This window comes from Malus domestica, chromosome 15, assembly GCF_042453785.1.
Source record: "Malus domestica chromosome 15, GDT2T_hap1".
Taxonomy (NCBI): Eukaryota; Viridiplantae; Streptophyta; class Magnoliopsida; order Rosales; family Rosaceae; genus Malus; species Malus domestica.
The window spans coordinates 42,665,476-42,678,207 of NC_091675.1; the positions used below are offsets into that span (position 1 = coordinate 42,665,476).

At 37.0% G+C, this 12,732-nt stretch overlaps 1 long non-coding RNA gene across 1 annotated transcript; it reads left to right on the plus strand.

Annotated features, from left to right (window-relative positions):
* The first annotated feature begins 4,056 nt into the window (after positions 1 to 4,056).
* LOC139192368 (uncharacterized) lies at positions 4,057 to 5,173 on the plus strand. The gene is made up of 2 exons (XR_011576504.1): positions 4,057 to 4,125; positions 4,951 to 5,173. It is a non-coding gene; the product is annotated as an uncharacterized lncRNA (long non-coding RNA).
* The last annotated feature ends 7,559 nt before the right edge of the window (positions 5,174 to 12,732 follow it).

Below are 12,732 nucleotides of genomic sequence, written 5' to 3' on the forward strand. Positions count from 1 at the left end.
TTCACGGCTTTATGAATGGAGCATGAAAAACTTATTTTGAAGTTAAATAATGTCTCAAATGGTAATTATACATGGATTCATTATTTAAAATGAGTTGCTTCAAAAGGCAGTAGAAACTACAAATTAGGCTCATGATATGTCTAAAAGTATTTATTTCGTTACTTAAAGAACACTAAAGTGGCCAAGTATTCCCCAAGTTTTTTTCACTTGAAACCCAGCTAGTGTAGAGAATTTTCAGGGCTCAAAGTCAAAGTCCACACTTGGCTGAGTTCCCGTAAACATGCACCATACATAAAGTGAGGCAAATTGGCACATCAATTAACAAGTTACTTTAGCTGCCACCTTCAAGAGGTTGCCATCAAATTCGCAATCTTATGGATGGCATGTAAGCTAAACATGATGTGTTGTTTATTGATTTTTCAAAAAAAGTCGTCATGCATTATTTCTCATAACAATTTTAAAAAAAATTGGTGAGAAATATCTAATGATAAGCGAATATAAATCAAGAACGATCACCGGATACTAGTAATTTTAAGGTGATTGCATCTTTCAAAAGGGTGAGTAGTCAAATTTTTTTTGGTTAAAGGAAAAACTGGCAACACATTTTCTCACTCATTACTTACTTTGGTATGTTTTACTTCCTCTTCGTACTTAAAATCATTTTTACTTATTTTATCCAATGTTTTAAAAGTCATCGGCATTAGACGGTTGGCCACCACCACAATTAATCCTTAAGCGTTTAAAAAATAAGAAAAGAGGCCTAGACTTCCATAGGCGCTCGCCTATGTCGCAACTCTCTCTCGGACATAAAATATAAAATAGATAACTTTTATTTTGTATTTTATTTATTCCAGAAATTGTAAAAGACTTGTTGGATACTGAGATGAACACTCATTGATGCTTGTACCCCATGTTTTTAATATGTTCTAGGACTTTATAATTTATTTGCCGTTCTAGTTTACAATTTATACAATTATGTATTTTTTAAGTACAGTAGACATTTATTTATATATGTTATATAATATATTTAACTAAAACAAAACAAAAAAGCCGCCTAGGCGCTAAGCTTTTACCCACCGTCCGACTAGCACCTAGCGTATTTTAAAACCTTAATTTTGTCACACTTTCTAATTTATTGGCAAGTTTGTAATCGTATCACGTACGTACTAAACCTTTCTAACAAAAGATTATAATTCCCAATAACTACACCTTTCTAACAAAAAGAGTAATTTATTTGCAAGTTTGTAATCGTAATATATTAATTGCGAATACTAGGCGAGACTTGCCATATTATATATTAGATTTATTAATAGGGAATTGTTATTGGCACTCCAAATTTCTCATTTTACACTCCAAACTTTCTGTATATAGAAAGGAAAATACATTTGTAAGGAGTGTAAAATGAGATTTTTAGAGTGCCAATAACACTTCCCTATCAATATTATAGAATGTGTCATAACAATGTGGTTTTCCTTTGAGTAATGATTTATTTATGTGGTTTCGTTTACCATGACTTTATATGATCTGGTTCTTACACGATGATTTTATGTGGCCCTGATAATCAGCGATGACCTATTGTAGTCATCGATACTTATCTGTTGCGTCTATTATTTTGTAACAGATTGGTATGGGTGTCATTTGTATTTTCGTACATGTGGTAGCTATTTAGTGGTTTACTATAGTTGTATGTTTGTGCAAATTCACTCCAAATCACTTTCATACTGAAACAATGTACCTAATTAACACTTTTGTATTTATTTGGATGATCAATAAAATATCAAACTATCGTTTCTTGAAAAAAAAAATAACATGACTCTCTAAATTAAGAAAGCTCAACGTTGACCTTGATTGAGCTAGATTAGTGCGTATATAATCAGACAACATTTGCAATATTTGATAGAATTGCATTGCACCCCTAAGGGATTACATTACAAAACTGTATTATATATGTTTATAAATGTGTGATCCACGTCAAGTGGCGCAAAATTTTGCAAGAAATCTAATCCTTCTTAGACAAGTAAGCTTCTGAAATATCAACTTTATATACTTCATTAATTTCTCAAATATTAACAAGGATCTCACATTTCACTTCTGGTTATGCTTATAATTGTCGTAACAAAACAAAGAAAAAAAATTTAAAAAAAAAGTCACTGGATCTGCATGCAGGAAAAGAAAGGTGGATCTTGTCGTTTAGAAGCCAAAAGAGGTGTCGCTTTTGTCGTTCAGAAGGAATTAGAGAGTGGTAGTAGGTGTAGGTCATACGCAAAAGGGATATCTCTTAAGAACATTATTTTCGTGCTGATTAACATTTGGCTTATTATGTTACTTAGAATATCGTCTAATTATGTTTATCTTCACTTGTATGTAAGCGATTATTATTTTAGAATATTTAGCCAAAAATCAATAAAAACTTCACTAATTAGCCATATATCAATGGGCAATTTTATTTTTGGACATAATTAGTGAAATATTTATAATAATTATGCATAGGTCAATGAAGCATGCCACATAAGTTTAAGTTAGTTATAAAATAACTATTATACCCTTCTCTCTTCACTTTATTCCATTCCTTATCTCTTCCACTCTCTCTTCCTAATTTACTTCATTCTCTCCCAATTTTCACTCTCCCCTTCTTTCTCTTCACTCTCTCATATTTATCTCTCTTATCCCTGCCTCTCTATCTTTCTCTCTCTTCCATCAAACCTGAATAAATAGTTCGATTAATCCCAGTGCTATGAAACTTCCCCAATACCAAACATAATCACAATGGTGAGAGAAAAAAATGGAATTCCAAAAAAAAGTGCAATTATCAGCAGCAAAAACAAAACACAAGCAAAAAAAAAAAAAAGATGTAATAGATATCCAGCAAACCTTCAAAGGCTTTGGACATGGAGATTATCTTAAGGGTAGTGTGTCACAGCCCGTCCCAGAATTACTTAATACCGAGGACGTGAAATTACAGAAACGCCCTTAAACGGGATTAAGGTGCGTAATTTTGACATTTGTTTTACTTTAAGATCCTAAACTAGGGTTAGAATTATATATTTGTATGTGTTAATATTATATGGGTTAAGGTAGGGCCTTATACCCTAAATCCCTCCCCAAAACCCGTTTTGTTGTCTCTCTCTCATCTCCTTAGTCACACTCTCTCTCTTTCTTCATCTCAGAAACACTCTCTCACTCTCTCTCTTACTCTCATTCTCTCTCAAACTCTCGGACAAACACCCAAGACCTTGAAAACTTCACAAGTTAAGGTTGAGGAAGGTAGCATCGTGTTCGTAAGGACCATACGAACACATTGATATTGTTTTCAGGTAAGATTTCCCACGATTCCATGTAGAAAACTTAAGCTCCGAGATTGCTAATGTTCATGAACTTAAATTTGGTTGTGTTTTAGGTTAAACAAATATCACCACGAGTCTTAGGAAGTCCCAAGGAGGCTCGGAGTGCCTCGTTTGAACAAAATGGACGTCGAGATCGTCGGGTTCGAGTTTGGCCGAAATTGAGGAATTTTGGAAGGTATGATCTCGTAGTTTTTAGGCCTTAAAACCCTTCCAAAGTGATAGTACATGTTAAATGCTTCATTTTGGTGTAAAATTCGAAGAAATTGGACGAAAAACGAAGGAGAAAAGTCAATTTGAAATTTTTCCAGAAACCGGCGAACAGTCGCCGGCGACCGGCGACTCGCCGGAGAAGACAGGGAATCTTCCGTCAAGTTTGACGGAATATTCCGACGCCGTTAGTTAACTTTAACGGAAACCGTTAGTTTTTAACGGAATATTCCGGGAATATTCCTAACGCCGTTCACTGTACCGTCAGTGTGCCTGGCACGTGGCTGCGCGTGGGCCGCGCGTAGGTCCGTGCCACGTCAGGCGCGTGGGGGCGCGTGGAGCATCCAAAAATTATTTTAAAAATATGGGGATGATCCTGAGGTTGTGTAGGTCACTGTGGTATATTCATATACCCAATTTGAGCATCGTATGAAGAATTTATTACCTAGTTGGTTTAGGTGCGTTAAATGTGCGTTAAATGATTGTTTTAAGTTATTTCACTTCTAGGTGGAACTTTTAACGAGGACGAGCACATCCAGGGGCGTCAAGGGGGTTACGACCCGGCGACATACCAGTGAGTGGGCATTTGTTTTTATATATACCTATATACTCGATTTCCCCAGAAATCAAATTTAAATGAAAAGTATATTGAAATGAAATGAAATATGATGTGATTGCCATGCATAGAATGTTATGGATATTATGAACTGTCGTATGATGCATATATGTATGATGGTGCTGTGGACGCACAGGTAAGTATTTAATTACTGTTATGTTGAGGATGATGATATATTGAGCTCATATCCTGCACCATGGTTTAGTGCTTATAGTATTCACCGCATCGCACGCTCGCCTTGGATCCAAGTAGATGCTGGTCGTACAGTCCACGCGGAGTGGGTACGACGGGCCAGTCGTAGAGTGTTAGTGAGATTATGACTGGTGGGTGACCTTAGGTTATTGTATACAGATGATTGATGAGAGAAGCACTAGAGCGAATATTACCATGAGTCGTTCAGACTACATTAGGTGGTTCCGACTTATGTGCAGAAGGCCGGACAGGTCACGCGGAGTGACTCCGGCAGAGAGTGAGATTGATAGATGTTGAGCTCTAGGTTCAATCGTTCAGGGCTATTAGAGGGCCTCCGATTGATTATTTCTTTTACCTGATTTATATTATGTCAATGCATTCATACTAAACTGCTGAATTTGGCATGGTACATTCTTTATTGAATCTGTTATAAGATTGTTGATCGAGACAGTTGAGATATATATGCTATATACTATTTTTCTGGGAAAGTATACAGGTTTTCCAAAAAGGGGTTATAAATGTGGATTTATGAAATGTTTTGGAAAAGCTTTATTTTCGCCCACTCACGTTTTCTGTTTTTCGCCCCTCCAGGTTCTAGTTGATAGTTGAGGCGTTGGTGGCCTACGAGGACTGCTTCGGCGTTCTGACAGACTAAATAAATGTAGGATTCACCCGAGGGTGTTGTAAAATAGTTATGGTCCTACTTGACTGCACCTAGACGCTTATGCTCTGTTTATGTGTGTTTAGTACACTCTTATGCACATAGAATGCTAGGTTGTAAATAACTGCAATTAGTGGTTTTCGTTGACTCGTATTTTATTATTAAATCGTTTCCGCTTGCGTTATGGTTACGTCACGCTCACGTGACGGCCAGCATGTCCTAGTCTTCGGGTTAGGGTGTGTCATAGTGTCCATCAAAATCCTCTTGAATTAAGGGTGCGTTTGCAAAGAGTTTTACGGTCTGCAATTTAGAATCAAGAAACGGACACATCGTGTGTTCGAATTTAAATGTAAAAGGTCACACGAAGTGCAAAGCATAGGAGATGGAAAAAATAGAACCAGGAAACAGACATGCAACACAGTGTCTAGATCACAACATAAAAAATAAAAATAATATAAAAAAAAATAATAATAATAAAGGGAACCATGAAACAGACATTGCATTGCAGTGTCTGAATAAAAATGTAAAAAACAGAACCAGAAAATGGACACTACATTGTAGTGTCTGAATCCAAATGTAAAAATAATATAAAAAAACAGAACGGGAAATAGACACTGCATTGCAGTGTCTGAATCCAAATATAAAAACTAGGAGTAGTGTGAGGTGTGAAGAATAAGAGGCGTGTGTCACATCCCGGCCCGGGTCCACCACATCCCGAGCCCGCTCTACCACCGTAGCATGATATTGTCCGTTTTGAGCTTACCATTCCCTCACGGTTTTATTTTTGGGAACTCACGAGCAACTTCCCAGTAGGTCACCCATCCTGGGAGTGCTCTGGCCTCCTTCTCGCTTAACTTCGGAGTTCCTACAGAACCCGAAACCAGTGAGCTCCCAAAAGGCCTCGTGCTAGGTAGAAATAGGAATATACATTTAAGGATCACTCCCCTAGGCGATGTGAGATGTTACAATCCACCCCTCTTAGGGGCCCGACGTCCTCGTCGGCACACTTCCGGCCAGGGATTGGCTCTGATACCAAATTGTCACATCCCAGGCCCGCTCTACCACCGTAGCATGATATTGTCCGTTTTGGGCTTACCATTCCCTCACGGTTTTGTTTTTGGGAACTCACGAGCAACTTCTCAGTAGGTCACCCATCTTGGGAATGCTCTGGCCTCCTTCTCGCTTAACTTCGGAGTTCCTACAAAACCCGAAGCTAGTGAGCTCCTAAAAGGCCTCGTGCTAGGTAGAAATTGGAATATACATTTATGGATCACTCCCCTAGGCGATGTGGGATGTTACACGTGTGAGTGATATAAAAAAAAAAAACAAAACTAGAAAACGAACACTGCAACACATTGCCTGAATCTAATAAAACCAGAATCAGAAAATAGACACTGTGTCAATGTCTAAATCCGTATTGACTTATTCCAAAATATGAAAATATGAGAAAGGGAGTGTCATTTAAAGTGGATGCCAGTTATAATGGCACATTTTGTAATTTTTGTTTTTCTTAAATGCATAAGTATCACAATACATGATTGACTTATTTATAATCAGCATAAATATGATTGATATATTGTTAATATTGTAACTTTTTATTAATTTTGTTACATCCCGGCCTAGGGCGAATCACTTCCCGAGCCCATTCCACCACTGTAGCACGATATTGTCCGCTTTGGGCTTACCATTCCCTCACGATTTTATTTTTTGGGAACTCACGAGCAACTTCCTAGTGGGTCACCCATCCTGGGAGTGCTCTGGCCACCTACTCACTTAACTTCGGAGTTCCGACGGAACCCGAAGCCAGTGAACTCCCAAAAGGCCTCATGCTAGGTAGGGATGGGAATATACATTTAAAGATCACTCCCATGGGCGATGTGGGATGTGTTACAATCCACCCCCCTTAGGGGCCCGACGTCCTCATCGGCACACTTCCGGCCAGGGATTGGCTCTGATACCATTTGTCACATCCCAGGCCAGTTCCACCACCGTAGCATGATATTGTCCGCTTTAGGCTCCGACCACGCCCTCACGGTTTTGTTTTTAGGAACTCACGAGCAACTTCCCAGTGGGTCACCCATACTGGGAGTGCTCTAACCACCTACTCGCTTAACTTCGGAGTTCCGATGAAACCCAAAGCCAGTGAGCTCCCAAAAGGCCTCATGCTAGGTAGGGATGGGAATATAAATTTAAGGATACTCTCCTGGGCGATGTGGGATGTTACAAATTTTATACCAAATCACCCTATTATTTTTATCAAAAATAAATAATTATACATTCAATTCTCATAAATAACAAGTTTAATACTAAATTATATTTGTTGCCCAGTGTCTTACTTAATTATAATCCTCCAACGTTGATATATGATTGTATTAAAAAGGATGGAATCATAAAATAAAGAGAAACTGATTTATGAATATTTACTTCCAAATTGGAAGTCACAACCCCCAAAAATTGAATTCTATACTTTATATATATATTACCAAATTGTTATAAACTTCTTATTTAAGTGTGGTTGTATAAATCTTATATTTGATTTGATTCTAATTATTTTATCCTATTAGGACTTGTATTCCTTAGAGGAGAATGATTTTTTCTCTCTCTTATTTAAGGGTGGGCACTTGGAACCGAAACACGAATCGAATCAAACCGCACCAAACGGTTTGGTTTTGCGGTTTTGAAACGGTTTCAGTTTCAAAACCGAACCGCGGCACACAAAACTGTTTGGTTTTGGTTTTGGATTTTCAAAACCGCACCATATAATAAATAAATGTTATATTTTAAACTTTTAAATTTTTAATTAGTTCAACTAGGTTATAGATTTGGTTTTGCGGTTTTGGGTTTACACTTCTACTCCTGAGTCTGACTGCTTCTGCGCCTTGCATCTCTGCCTCTGCCTTTGCGACCTGGTCACCTGGCTGCTTTTGCTTGCATCTCTGCAATCTGCATCTCTGCGTCTGCCTCTACGAGCGACTGTGACCTCACTGAGTGAGTCACTGCTTGCCTTGCGACCTCACTGAGTCACTAAGTCACTGAGTCACTACTTGCTTTCATCTCTGCCTTGCCTTGCGACCTCACTAAGTCACTGCTTACCAGTTAATATGGTAAGATAATTTCTTAGTTATTTGTTAGTTATTTGTCTCAAAAAGAAGTTTGGGTCTTGAAAGATAATTTCTGAATTTATTGCTTCCATTTTCGAAATAAAATCTTCAATTCAGAGTGATGGTTAGACGTTATAATTTGGATCAGATTTAGGCTTTTTTTTTCTTTGTCGTTCTTTAATACAATGATACCTCGAGTTTTTGTTTCAATTTCCATTAAGGTTATAATGATTTGGTTTGCTGGGGAATGGTAATTCTTTCTTAACTTAAAGAAAATTAATGAGAAACCATGTAGTCCTTTTATTTGGTTTGTCATGGATGTGTTCTTTGTCTTCTGTGAACATCTTATTGTTTCTGGTTATGTTTTTATTTTCTCAAGCTTGCTTGATTTGGCTGCTTATAGAACATCTGAGGGAGCACTTAGGCTTTTATCGAGCAAATGAGTGGTTTTCTTCACAGTCTCATTAACCAGGTTTACCTATGTCGTTGACTCTATGTTTGCTGAATTATAGTTAAATGCGGTGTTTGACTAAGAATGAAAAACAAATTTTGGAATTGAAATTGTGTTGGACCTTTTGCTTGAAGACAGCCTGATGCCTCAGCAGAAGAGTATGGTGTTAATTAAAAGTTTTAAACTTGGATTGAAGTTGGTCAGATTTGATTAATGAAACATGCAGTTCTTTATGCAGTTTGGCTGCATTTTTTTTGCAGTTTTGCCACTGTTTTTTGCTGCATTGTTGTTGCTGTTTTTGGTGAAATTTTGCTGCATATTCATTAATTAATATACAAGGAAAATAAGACCGTCTTATGCATAAATATATGTATATTTTAAATTGTACATTTTTTTCTCAAAAACCAAACCGAAACCGTTTGAAACCGCACCGAACCGAACCAAACAGTTTGGTTTCATTTCAGTTTTGGCTTCAAAACCGCACTGCATGAAGTTTCGATTTCGGTTGCGGTTTCACTCAAAATCGCACCGAACCGCACCGCGCCCACCCCTACTCTTATTACTATAAATAAAGGCACTGCGTAGGGGGAATGTCACATCCTCTACACAACCTACAAACATATCCCTCTCTATATTTTCTCTATGCCGCCGACCCCCTCTCCTTGTCAGTTAAACATAATCCAAGTGGGTTTTCGTTTAGAAGCGTAATAAGAAGAACGAAATTGTGCGTTACAAAGCTCGTCTTGTTGCGCAAGGCTTCTCACAACGTCTCGGGATTGACTATGACGAAACTTATTCACCTATTATGGATGTGATCACTTTTCGCTAACTTATCAGCTTCGTAGTTTCAAAAACCTGAGTATGAAGCTGATGGACGTAGTAACTGCGTATTTCTATGAGGATCTTGATACGGAAATTTATATGAAAATTCCCGAAGGACTTACATTGACTGGATCAAATATTTTCAAACCCCGGAACACGCTCTTAATTTGGCTAAGGCGTTCACTCTAGGGTTTGAAGCAATCCGGAAGAATATGGTATAACCGTCTGAGTGAGTATTTGACTAGTATGGGATATGTGAACAACGAACTATGCCTTTACATGTTCATTAAGAAGTCACATTCCAGTTTTGTGATTGTTGCAATTTATGTCGACGACATAAATCTCATCGGAACTCCTGAAGAGCTCGCTAGAACTGTTGCGCACCTGAAGTCAGAATTTGAGATGAAAGATCTAGGAATGACTCGATACTATCTCGGTGACGAGATAGAGCACTGTTCAGATGGAATCTTAGTACATCAATCGAACTACACCCAGAAGATGTACGCCACTTTAATGAGGATAAAGCGATGCCTTTGAGTACTCATATGGTCGTTCGATCGCTAGATGCAAAACGAGATCCCTTCCGTCCGAAAGATGATGATGAAGAGATTTTGGAGCTTGAAGTTCCTTATCTAAGTGCGATAGGCGCTTTATTGTGCTTAGCTCAATGCATTAGACCTAACATCTCCTTCGCTTTAATCTTTTGGCAAGATACAGTAATGCACCAATACGTAAACACAGAACTGGTGTTAAAGACATTTTCCGTTACCTTAAGGGTACTACGGATTTGGGTTTGTTCTATCCCTACGGATCCTCGAGTGATGCCACACCTCCCGTATCTCGAGTCGATTCTCGTCTTGTTAGTTATGCCGATGCAGGATACTTATCTGATCCACACAAAGCGCATTCTCAAATGGGTTATGTCTTTACCGTTTGAGGCACCATAGTCTCTTGGAGGTCAACTAAACAGACATTAGTTGCCACTTCGTCTAACCATGCTAAAATTCTCGCCCTACACGAAGCAACTCCGGGAATGCTTTTGGCTGAGAGCAGTTATGGGTCATATTTGAAGCTCATGCGATCTTTACCCCGTCATCAACATCCTGACGACGATCTATGAAGACAACGCAGCATACATCGAACAGCTTAAGAAGGGTTACATCAAAGGAGACAACACCAAGCACATTGCGCCAAAGTTCTTCTTCTCACTCTTATTACTATAAATAAAGGCATTGCATAGGGGGAATGACACATCTTCTACACAACCCTACAAACACATCTCTTTCTCTATATTTTCTCTGTGCCGCCTGGCCCCTCTCCTTATTAGTTAAACATAGGCCACAACACAAATGATATTATCTACATTAAATGGGCGAGGAGTAAGCTAAGCCTCACAATAGGTTAACAATAATATGGTTCAAATTTGCATTTGACGATAATTAAACTTAAAGTCTCTCACTTACAAATAAAGAGGAATATCACTACATTATATATTATAATAATAATTGTAAAACTTGAGTGGCTTTTTAGCAAACGAAATGACTTTATTAGTGGTCAAAAAAGCATCATTCATAGCTTTGGACCTTTCCACCGCAATCACTGGCTGCACATTACAAAACCTAAATTAGGGATCAAATTTTTATCATAATCCAAATGCCTAAAATTTGACACCAAATGTTTGGTACCAAACTACAAATAAGATATTATGGTACCATGTTCATTAGTTATTACAAAGTTAAAAGAAAATAAAAGTAGATATATTTTTCTTTTCAGATATTATGTTACCATGTTCATAAGTTGATATAAAAATATAGGAAAAAGTAAGAGTAAATTGTAACAATAATTAGTCAACTTTAATCATATTGGAGTAATGGTCTCTCAACTAAAAATCTATTATCATTGGTCCTTCAACTCATCAAAATGTGTAGCTATGATCATTTTCGTCAACTTCGTAAGAATTTTGTCAAAATGAGTTAGGTTGAAATGACTATTGCTACAATTAGGTTAAAGTTGAGGGACCATTGCTCCACTTGGGTTAACGTTGAGGGATCATTTCTCCAATTGGATTAAAGTTGAGAGATCAATAGTAATGGATTTTTAGTTGAAGGACCATAGCTGCAAGTTTTGATAAGTTAAGCGACCAATGGTAATGGATTTTTAGTTGAAGGACCATTGCTACAATTGGGTTAAAGTTAAGGGATCATAGCTACACGTTTTGATGAGTTGAGGAACCAATGTTGATGGATTTTTAGTTGAAGGATCATTGCTCCAATTTAGTTAAAGTTAAGGGACCAATACTACAATTTACTCCATTTTAAATTATGAGTCCATGTATAATTACCATTTGAGACATTTTTTAACTTCAAAATAACTTCAAAATAAGTTTTTCATGCCCCATTCGTAAAGGCGTGAACAAGAATGATAAAAAGTTATTATTTAGTACCTGAATAAGTCACATAATATAACCAATTCATGTATTAGAATATAAATAAAAGAACGCTTTATACTTTAGGGATTAGAGTATAGGACTCATGATAACAAAGTTTTAAAATAAGAGTTGAAGAAAGTGCCATGTGGTGGACTTCCATTGACAATGAGAAGCTTATTGTGGAGTGCCCCATAACAATTCCCAGAAAAACAAAACAATATCAAATCATCACCTTTTATATCCATTTCCTTTTGTTCTTTTCACAATTGGCATTTTTTCATGTCAAAGGAATAGGTGCCAACAAACCAAACCGATGATATGTAGTTTTGGTAACATGTACATAATTTGATACAAATTCTTTGTGTCAATTATGAACATGGTGTGTGTGTGCGCGTGCGCAAGCAAGTATGATTAGTTGACGTTGTGAATAAATGTAAGCAAATGAATTAAGATGATGATATGTATATCCGTATATAGTTTGATCTATTTAAATGTGACAAATTTAAAAAGAGTACATAGTTTGTTAAGCAAGTGTTCTTACTAAGTTGAGCAACAAAAGATGTGGATAATGTGGCATGTTGTTTTGTTAACATTCAAGGTGTGAAATATAAGATACACATAATAACATGTATAATCTTTTATTCAGATTGACAACATGATAATATAACATCTTAAACGATTTAAACCAAAGAATTCAAGACTTATCCAATTCGAACCCTTATTCAAACTTCGCACTTGATTATGTAAAAATTAGACCAAATTGGTTTAAGTTACACCTTTTAAAATTTTTATGCAACAATATATATACTAAGGGGTAGAAAAGTAAGTTCGTATCTAACTCGTCAACAATGACATTCAAATCTAAAATTTCACACTTACAAATAAACAAAAATAAAGTTAGACCATAATA